Source organism: Oreochromis aureus, linkage group 17, assembly GCF_013358895.1.
Source record: "Oreochromis aureus strain Israel breed Guangdong linkage group 17, ZZ_aureus, whole genome shotgun sequence".
Taxonomy (NCBI): Eukaryota; Metazoa; Chordata; class Actinopteri; order Cichliformes; family Cichlidae; genus Oreochromis; species Oreochromis aureus.
The window spans coordinates 38,595,288-38,606,364 of NC_052958.1; positions in this window are offsets into that span (position 1 = coordinate 38,595,288).

Sequence of the window (11,077 nt, forward strand, 5' to 3'; positions counted from 1 at the left end):
GAGCCTAGAGAATGATCATAAAACGTAGAGGAAAACAGCAGTGAGAGGCTGAGATCTTCATTTCTCTGACGATTGCTCGGATACTCGCTGAGTTGTTTTTCATTAAATGGTGATTAGATGAAGTCATGGCTGTTGGAGGTTATTTTCTTTAATTATTAAAAGGTAATCATTGTTCATTTCCTCTTAGATTCACAGAGTATGGGAGGAAAACTGGCAGATTTAGAGAACTTTGTGTAAAAATGGACAAATTCAGCCCAGAGACTCGTATATTTGACATCATGGGAGTGCGGGTTAGTCAGCAGGTCTGCAGTTTCAGCTTACAGGAGGGCTTCAAGTTGAATGTGCTGCAGACTGAAAAGTGTGTCTGTGTGATTGGACTGTGATAACGGCTGCTCTGTAGCCCTCGTGAATGGCTGTGTGTTACTCGTAAGCCAATGAATGGAGCAGCTGATACAAACATGATCACTTTGATCACCAAAAACAACCATGTGCTTCCTCAATGGCTGACTTATTAGCAGCGTTCATGTGTGTTTTTCTTGAAACATTAGTCACAAGTGCTACATTTAGGGTCAGATTGTTGCATTTCCCTCCAGGCTGTCGCCTTTGTTCATTCATGTGCTCTCTCTGCTCTCATTGAACGAAGGCCAGCAGTCATGCAGTGACTGACTGGTGCAGCTGATCTGTAGGATGTTTAGAGGCAGGTCTTTGTAAGCTAATCTCTCGGTGCTGCACATATGACCACCGTGAGAAAAGCAATGGGAAAACTCCCTTTGCTTTTTTTCGCCCTCAGCTTTATCCTTGGCAATGGGAACTGCAGTGAGAACGAGCTGGTTCAGCCTGCAGCAGTGGCAGACGTACCAGTCAGAAAAGGAGGAATAATCTGGCTGTTTTGTTGCACTGATAAGGACTGAGTGATGACATGTTGTTGCTAAGGTTGTGTCGGATACTGTGTCAGTCCTTCACAAGCTGTGACAATGTTTGACTTGGTTACGGCACAACTTCAACAGTTCAACAGTGATGTCTGCCACGGGATGACCATCAGTAGTTACTGCTGTTTCAACGTTGTGCATTCATAAAATAGAAGCTTATTGATTCAAATGATGAATAGTTGGTAAAGTAATCCATTACTGCTTAGTTGCCTAAATGATTGAGGAGATTTACAGCATTGAGCAGAAGAAAGTTGCGTCCACGATGGAGATCCACAGTCGAATAGGTCAAGCAACCGCAGCATTCGCTTCTCTAAAGTGGTGCTTGTGGAAGTGAACCAATATTTTCATTCTGACCAAAATCGGCCTTTTCCGGACGCTGATCCTGCCGATTCTACTCTGTGGATCCGAAACGTGGACGGTGCTCAAAGCGGACCTCAACAAACTCGAAGTTTTCCATGCGTTGCCTTTGGCAGATATTACGAGTATCGCTTCGAGACCGCCTTCGAAATGAGGACATCCGACAGAGATGCGACAACCTACTGCCAATCGAGGAGCAAATTCAAAAACGCCGACTGCGATGGTTTGGCCATGTGTGCTGAATGGACGCGAGCCGACTACCACACCAACTCCTCTGGCATAAACGACCCACCCAGTGGAGAATCCAACGAACAGCACCGAAGAGAACATGGCTAAAACAGGTCGACGATAACAGAGATGGCAGAATAAATCTCGATGAGGCCAGGACAATCGCCAACGATCGCATGCATGGAAACGGGTTGTGAAGGAAACCCACAGCAGCGTATGGGCTTAGGAGCCGATCCAGGCCTAACGCCAGCTGGGGATCAAACCCGTATGCTGTTATCTAAACTGCCGAAATGAAGTGCTGAGCAAAAAAGTTTAATTCACCAACTAAAAGTATTTCCACCACAGAATGTATTACAGCTTTCATTCCCCAAGAGAAACAATACAATCTGCTATATTTACGATGGATTCAAAGATCAACATTTTTCTCCTGACAGTCTCTGTTAGCCAAACTGTTTTACCAGCTGCTGTCTTAAACACTTATCTGTGTCCTCACGTCACCCAGTACCACTCACCTTCTGCCAGATGGGGTTAAACTGACCTGTACTGATAGATGATAGAAAGCTTAACGCTGATTCTTTGCCAAGAGATCTGGTCAGTTGTTGCACTCCTAAACAGAACCTAATGACAAAAGTAGCAGCTACAGTATTTGAGTAGCACCAGTCACACTCTGAACTCAGGTATCTCCAGGTTGCATAACATTTGTGGGGAGGTGAGAAATCCAGGTCAACAAAAGGACATCTAAGTCATATATCTGTTGTGCAACCACAGAGGTAATCACTGATATGCAGGCAAGCCCGCTGACTGCAGGACTGCAGCAGTAGACCTTTACGCATATGATTTTATTTTACTTTATTTTTTAGCAGCAGCTGTTTTTATATTTGATTTTTGATTTTTTGATAATAATAATGTGTTTGTGTGAATGCAGTTTCACACAACACGTACACGATACTGTCAGTGATGTGTCAACAAAGCGATGGTGCTCTGATATTTTTACTCTGTGAATTTCTGGGAATTTGAAGCTTCATGATGTAAGAGCTTTTCAAAGAAAATAGAAGGTCATCAGCTGCTTTGATACAAACATTACAATTACACAGTTTAACCATAAAGTGTCAAGCTAATGTAAACAAACGAGCGTCATCGACAGCTGACGGGCCGTTAAAGAGAAAAAAGGCCTTACGTCAACTGTCACTGTAAAGAAATGAAACTGCCCTCCTATTATGCCCATAGGTTAGATTTATATATTTATATGTGTATCAGGAGACAACAGACAGGGAGTTCAGTAGTGGAGAGGCAGCAGTGCTAACCACTGCACCACTGTGCTGCACCGCTAACAACTATTAAAGTAAGAATTATGAAATGCAGCAGTTTTTAAAACTGCTTCAGATCTGACTGAACATCATTTATAATTATTGTGTCACTTCTGTCATGTAAAGGTGCAAAAGCTACAGGATAAGCTCAGGCTTAACTCGCAGTAATCTGAGTAAAAGGTGTGAAGAAATAGCATGACACAGAGGCAGGACTTCCATATCAGCTGATAAGATAAACATTTAATATATTTTGTTATGTTTGCACAAAGAGAACAGAACAGCTGTAGGCCTGCCGGTCCTCTACACTGTGTCTGTTCAGACGTGTAGGGTTTCACTAACTATGAATCACAATATGCAAGATGTTCATGCCCTGGATATTTGCTGTGCCGCTTAAAAAGTATTTATAACTTATCCTCTGATTGCCTCAAATACATTTGTACCAAAATTAAAGTCAATTATTTATATAGCTCCAAATCACAATAGCAGTCGGATCGAGGTGCTCTATATTCTTGTCACGGTCTGCCAGCCAGACCGTGGGGATATGTGGGAATGAGGACCCAAAACGCAGACTCTGCGATGCAAACAGTACACTTTATTTACAGAGTAGTGAAAAATGATGCACAATTAATCCCCTTTGCTCCCTAGACTCCCGTGTGTGTGTTCCCCTCCGACGTCCGTGCTCGTGCTCCCGGCAGTTGTGTTCCTGCACACCCTGTGCGTGCTGCCCTTCTGGTCTCTCGTTCCACCTGCAGGACAATAACAGATGCAGCCGTTAAACACTGACTCCGTGCGCACACACGATCCGCACTTCCTAACACTAACACACTGACTTGGAGTCTTAGCTTAATGATCCCGCGTCAGTGGGAGCTCCAAGACTCTCTTAAGTAGCTCCCCCGACGAGGCCTGATCAGGAGCAGGTGTGTGGCTTCGGGTGTGGCCAGTCCGCCAGCAGGGCCACACCCTCCAGGCCTGAAAGCGCCCGCCAACCGGCGCTGGCAGAAACACACACACACACACACACACACACACACACACACACACACACACACACACACACACACACACACACACACACACACACACACACACACACATCCACAAACAGGGAGAAGAGGGACAGCAACACCAAATATACATACAACAACACAAGTCTTATAACTGCTCAGGGATCCTGGGTCGCTCATCCCCAGGACCCTGACAGTTCTGAGGTAAAGAGCGTACATTCTTTAATAAAACCAAGGTAAGTAGAATTTATCCTCTCTGTACCAACAATATCTGAACAAACATTTATGGCAGGCTGTCATACATGACATATGAAGAAGCTTCACTGCCAGCCAAAATGATCAACTTGGAAAAAGGTAAGTGGTTTATCAGTTATTAAGATGTATGAGGACCAGTAAGAGTTGCTCACATGTTGATTCTTTTGTTGGATATCAGTAGCAAAATAGAGAAAAATAGCAGTGGGTGAAATATTAAGAGGGCTTATCAAAAACCATCCTCTGGACACCTCAGTGTCTTTGTCCAACATTCAACACGAATTTATCTGAAAAGCAAAAATGTCACCACCTCAAATGCTGACCAAGGTTCCACACTGGAAGCAGTCATGATAAGCAGCAACCTGGAGACCAAAGAAAGCCAATGACATTCCAAGATTAACTTTCAAGTGAGAGATTGAAGTGACTCCCAATGAGATTCCAAGATATTACGTGGTAGTAAAGACATTAGAGGGTTACTAAGGCTACGGCCTGGAATGTCTGCAAGCGATCAGCTGAAAGCTTCAAAAGAGCCACCGTCCAGTTTGAACAGTTTTTCACACACTGCTTCAATTATGTTGAGATGTCGGCTCTTTGGAGGCTGGGAAAGACTGACTCGTTGGGTCCAGGTGTGCAGGCCTGCACTGGCAGTCTGTTTAGTATCATTGGCATGGTGAGAAACAGGGCCAGATAGACACGTTCACATAAGATGCACTGTTCTTCATTCATAGCTCCATCAGTTTGAACAACATGTCCTACTCCACTGGCCGAGGTGCAGCCAATAACATGACACAGCCTCCACCCCGTTTTACAGGTGGATGTAGACACTTATGTCTAAGACAGATGTAAAATTTCATCAGACCTGATGTTTTAAATTTTCTTGATTAATTTGCATATGTCAGCTTTCATGAGAATGGTTCCTTGACAGCCACCGTTCACCTGAGACCATTTTAGGTTTCGGCACATCTGAAGGGCCAAATGCATCTCTCAGGTCCTGTATCAGGTTTTTGCTGGATTTCTTTCCTGTTCCTAAAAACATGACTTTCAGATACTGCTCATCTGTAAAAGCCCTGACGTGGTGTTATCTTTGCCATTTTTCATGGATTCAACTAAAGACACAATACTGGGTGATTCTTGTGTTACCAAAAGCATCACCGCTGCAGCATACATGCATGGTGTGGCAAAAGTCACCCAGGGGAGCACTGACCATCTCTAAAAGGTAGCTGGGTGGCAACAGGATCACCTGAATCTTTGGGAAAGTCCTTGTTTGAAATCTTGGAATGAATATTGATCCTTGATCCCTAAATCCAGTCAGCCAGGGAACCGAGCATCCCCGTTCTTAGAAGCTGGATGCTGCTCCACTTTTAGGCCCCCAGCAGACCAACAATGGGGGTGCGTTCGTCAAACGAAGCAAGATGTGAGGCACTCAGATTAGTTCTTTCTACTCCAAAGAACATGGATGCACCAGTAAGAGTGGCGGTGTTTTTGGAGAAATATTACAGCTGTCACAAACACTACTCTGAAGCCTCACCACAACACCTGCCACAGCAGTGTGCATGAATGTCCTGGGAGTCACATGATTGTTGGGTTTTGTAGGGTCTACCTTACCTACCTTAAAGCGCCTGGAGCTGAGTGTTGTTGTGATTTGCAGTGTATGAATAACACTGAATTGAATTGTGTTAGGTCCTGTTTTTGGCCAAAACCCTTCGGAAAGCCCAGAGAACCTCTGCTTATGACCACTTTACAAATTCAAAGAATGGCTGGCTTCCTTTTTTGGAAGCAAAATATAAAAGTGGAGTGTTAGACAGCACTGTAAAGAAGAATACTTCATTCTTCATTCTTTGATTAAAGAATTAAAGCACATTCTCCCAGACTCAGTTGGCCAAGAAAGCCACATCTCCACTGTTAAACAGTATAATATTAATATCAAATATTAACATCCAGGCTCCACCCCATATTAATATATTATTAATATGGGGTGGAGCCTGGGTGGCTCTGATGGGTTAACCACCACCACACGTGTGATTGTCAGTCAGCTACACCCCCTCTTATCACTACGGCTCCTGAGTTTGAGGATGTATCGACACCCAGATTCAGCACTTACAGCACTTTTCACTGACCTTGCTATAAACCACAGCACACAAGCTTATATGGATGAGACTGTCACAGATTATGACTGTAGTATTTATTGAAAGTTATAGGTTCTAACTTTGTGTGCGTCACATTCGCGACCCTGAATCCACACTGCAACCACAGCTGTCTGGCTGCTGCAGAAGATGCGGATTATCCAACATCAGTAACTGCTCTTTAAATGCTTTTATGTTGATCAGATATCCAATGGCTGCAGATGTCTATGCTTTAGGCTAAAATTATGATACTTTGGGTTTAAGAGTAGAGAAAAGCTGAGTTGACATCTACTAGCTTATAGCAAGCATAAAACATCACCTACAGCTCCACTGTATGGGTTACAGAGTTTAACTGGTCATAACGCTCCAAAGGGCTTTTTGGACTGCTGCACTGAAGAAAAGTGTGTATTTCCATTACTCGGTCCATACTGTCGTCGATCAAACTACCTTTCTTTTCTTTTTTTCTTTTTTTTTTTTACAGCTGAAAGCCATTAAAGCTGTCATTCTCCGCATACTTTAACTGTCCCTGTAACATTATGAGGGTGTCATGTGTCAGAAAACTGGTTCTTGGAGATAAATGTGTGGTGAGTTCATGTCTCACTTAACAGTGTGTCTATTGTTAGGTTTCTCTTGCCACATAAGTTGATATTTATTACTGATAATGTGCTTGGTGAGATGTTAAAGTCAGAAATTCACACACAAATGTCATAAAACAACAAAGAAAGCCCAGTGGGACGTTATCATAGTCAAAATATGGAAGTCAAACCCCCCAAAATCATGAGGTGTGTTTTTATCAGATATTTTGCTCATGTGTCACAGAATACACTCAGCAATTCAACTGATCCTACACACTGGGGAATTAAATATAATGTTTTTCTCTGAGAAATATAGCTTCCTCTTACTTTGTGGGCTTTCAATTGTCAAACAGAGAAAACGCCCCAAACGGGATCATTATGGAGAACTCAGTCAGTTCATTTGTTTGGAGCAACCTAGTAAATCCCATCAGACGATCCCTTATCAGCAGGCTCAGGGAGGAGCAGCCACGACCGGTTTGAAGTGTGGGGACAGAGAAGACAGAACAGTATTCACCAAACCTGGAAGTGAAACAAGATGAGCATTTACTCAGCAGACAGCTCGTCGACTTGAGAGGGTTCAAAGTGAATATGCAGGGACTAGAGTCGAAACCGGCTGATCCCAAACAAAAGCAGGCGTTCTGAAAATTCACAGAAAGTCCATGGCAAGTTCTCCGAACAACCTACTGCCAGGTACCTTACACTGAAACTGTGTGAAAGGTGGTCCCCGAAATACTGATGCTGGTTTAAATATAAATAATTATACAAACACTGATGTAATACAGCTTTTCCTTTTTTCAGCCATGATGAAGTTTTAACAGCCAGATGTTTTACTAAAGACCAGCCTCATCACTCCAATTCACCATTCATCCATCCGTCCATCCATCCATCCACCCATCCATCCATCCATCCATCCATCCATCCATCCATCCATCCATCCATCCATCCATCCGTCCATCCATTCATCCATCCGTCCATCCATCCATCCATCCACCCATCCATCCATCCATCCATCCATCCATCTGATCCATCCATCCATCCGGATCGGATCCATCCATCCATCCATCGGATCCATCCATCCATCTACCCATCCATCCATCTGATCCCATCTGGATCCATCCATCTATCTGCTCATCCATCTATCCACCCATCTATCATATCGGATCCATCCGGATCGGATCCATCCATCCGATCATCATCTATCTATCTATCCTTCATCCATCTATCGTCATCCATCCATCCGTCTATCTGCCCATCCATCTATCTATCTATCTATCTATCTATCTATCTATCCGTCTGATCCATCCGTCTGATCCATCCATCGTCATCTACCTATCCATCTATCTGATCCATCGGATCCGGATCCATCCATCTGATCCATCCATCCATCCACCCATTCTTCCATCCGTCATCCATCCATCCGTCCCATCCATCCATCCGTCCATCCATCCGTCCACCCATCCATCCGTCCATCCATCCATCCATCCGTCCATCCATCCATCCATCCATCCATCCATCCGTCCATCCATCCATCCACCCACCCTTCCATCCATCCATCTGTCCGTCCATCCATCCATCCGTCCATCCATCCATCCACCCATCCTTCCATCCATCCATCCATCCATCCATCCATCCATCCATCCCTCCATCTGTCCGTCTGTCCATCCATCCACACCAAAGTGGTGGAGTAGGAGGTTTTAGAAAACAAGCATGCTGTGAAGCCTGTTTTGTGGTTTCAGTGTTATTTAGGTTCTAGCTGCACAAAAACCTGAATAGTGCTTGAGTTTACTGTCAGTCAGTGGTTAAAACAAAGAAATCTGGTCATTTACTCTGGTTAAACCTGTAGTTTCTGACAGAAGGGAGATTTTTAAAAAAGCATCACTGTAGAAACATTTTTTGCATTTTGGACACAATCTGACTGGAACCAAATAAAGAAGCAAGCAAAAAAAGAAAAGAAAAAAAATGAATAAAATAAAATAACCGAGACGTCTCCAATCCTGCTGCAGCAGCTGCTGGATGCATTACTCTCCACTTTTCTCCTCCACTCCTCAGACAAAACAAGGCAGTCCAGGAAGCCTTGATTAAAGCACTTCCTGTATGACTGGACTGAAAGGAGCAAGAAGTTTGGAGGTGGCTCGGGTAATATTTCACCCATGCTGTTGCCTCACTGTGAGGTTCCCAGCTGAAATGTCCTGCCTGCTCTGTTAATACAGGGACATGTATGATTGTGTCAGGTATTGAAAGAAGGTGTGTAATTTTGTTTATTTGGATGCTAAGCTGAAGAACTTTATTTTCTTTAGAATTAAAGGAATAATTAGGGATTTTATTTACTTTATTGAAAATCTGTCACTGATACAGCAAAGAGTCCTGAAGTCAGCCATGTCCATTATTACAGACATACAGTGTAGAATGCTGTAACAGTGTAACTAATGCAGACGTGCTTTTGACTGTCCCTATGAGAGCTGTGCTTAAATTTGATACCTATGTGTTCCATGCAGCCCCTTGTTAAACTCCACCTTATGTAAGAGTTGTGTAACAGCAGAGTTTTATCTCCTCTGGCTGATTTAATTAAAGCCTGTGGAGTAGTGTGGAAGGTGGGAACGTCACACATCTGGCTTCGTTTTCCCTTTGTTGAGTCAGCAGACGCTACTCCCTTGACAGTCTGCTTCAGCAGGAAGTTTCATCTGTCCCGTCTCGCTCTGCCAATGTGAGCGATGCCCCTGTCTGCTAGTTTCATGAGTCCACGAAGAGGTGGAGTCATTAGGAATCTCATCCTTAATTTTACTTATACAGCATCAAATCTCAATCTCATTTTGGTAGTAATAATAAAGAGCACAGTGTATTTACACATGGAGCTCTGTGGAAAATATTTTCCAGTGTCTGACAGCCTTGAGAGAAAAAAGCGTTAGCCTTTATAAGCTGCCGTACCAATTCTGTTTGTGTAGAAAACGGCAGCTATAATTGATGTAACATCTTCACCTTCATTACAGAATGTAAAGACATCTGCCTGCGTGCTATAGGTTTCAGCCATCCTCAGGTTTTAGAGCACTTTACGTTTTTCATTGGTCTTTAGTTTCCTTTTGTAACCTGCTCACAGTCCAGGTGAACGTGACAAAGGCATGTATCTGCACATTATCAGTCAGAAGGTGATCCTGGAGCTCTCCTGCAGCAGTGCGGTTATCCTCCCTCGCTTCCACTCAGGGCCTTTAGGAAAACCAGAGACGCCTCGCTGTGGTAAGAGAGCCAAAAACACAGCCAAGTCAAACATGGGCTTTTATTTGAGGCTGAGACCCAACACTCACTGGGAGCACCAAGACCCCGTGCCTTCCATATCGTCATACTGGTATTATTTACTGGTTTTGCTGCTGGAGTGGTGGCTGTGGTTTGGCAATTAGCTTTGGCGTAAGGGAGAGCGCATACAGTTCTCTGCCCACGCTGACTTCATGACACAGGGTTGCCAGGTAGAGACATTATTTTAGTTCTTTTTGACTTTGAAATGCAGGCTGGAAACACGTCCTCACCAACTCTCTTCAGTTTTGGTTTCCCTGTCCTTCACATGGAACGTTACGCCTCATCATCATTCATCCCAATATTTATATTTTCCTTTGTGTCTGAAAGAAAACCTCAAAATTCCTACCAAATATGGGATTTCTGTATGTAGAATGTAAAGGACAGAAACAGAAACAAAACCTTTGTGTTTCTTTAAACATATTCTATAAAACGGCCTTTAGCCCACGCTGGGTCACAAGGGCTCATGTGAAATCCAGGCTGATGAAACTACTTCAGGGTTCACCTCTTATTACAGCACAGGGACTCGCTGTAGTTTGTAAAACAGAACAAATCAGTCAGAGAAAATGAAATTTCATTATTGGGTTCAGAGCCTCCTTTGGTTGCTTTGGTCTCTGTGACATCAGAAGCAGATTACCCAGCATCCAGTATGAGCCGAAGCCTACCTGAGAACCAATATTGTGCTCTAACCCTGTCACATTATCAGATGTCTCATCAAAGCAGGAGTAAACCACGAAGGATCAGCTCATGCCTGCAGCTTTCTTCAGCCTGCTGTGTACTGGACAGGTTAATATTAGTTTTATTCTTATCTCTACGCTCAACATTCAAACTGCCCACTGGCCTCTTATCATGTCCTTTCCTTGCATTCCTTCAGTATTTAAGCTGCAATCAACAAATATTTTTTCTAGCAAAAGGGTCATGTGATCATGTGCAGTGTGAATGAAGAATAAAGAAATGACTCATTTTCTAATTCTTTCTTGCACTTTAGAGACTTTCAGCTGATTATCTGGGTGTCTC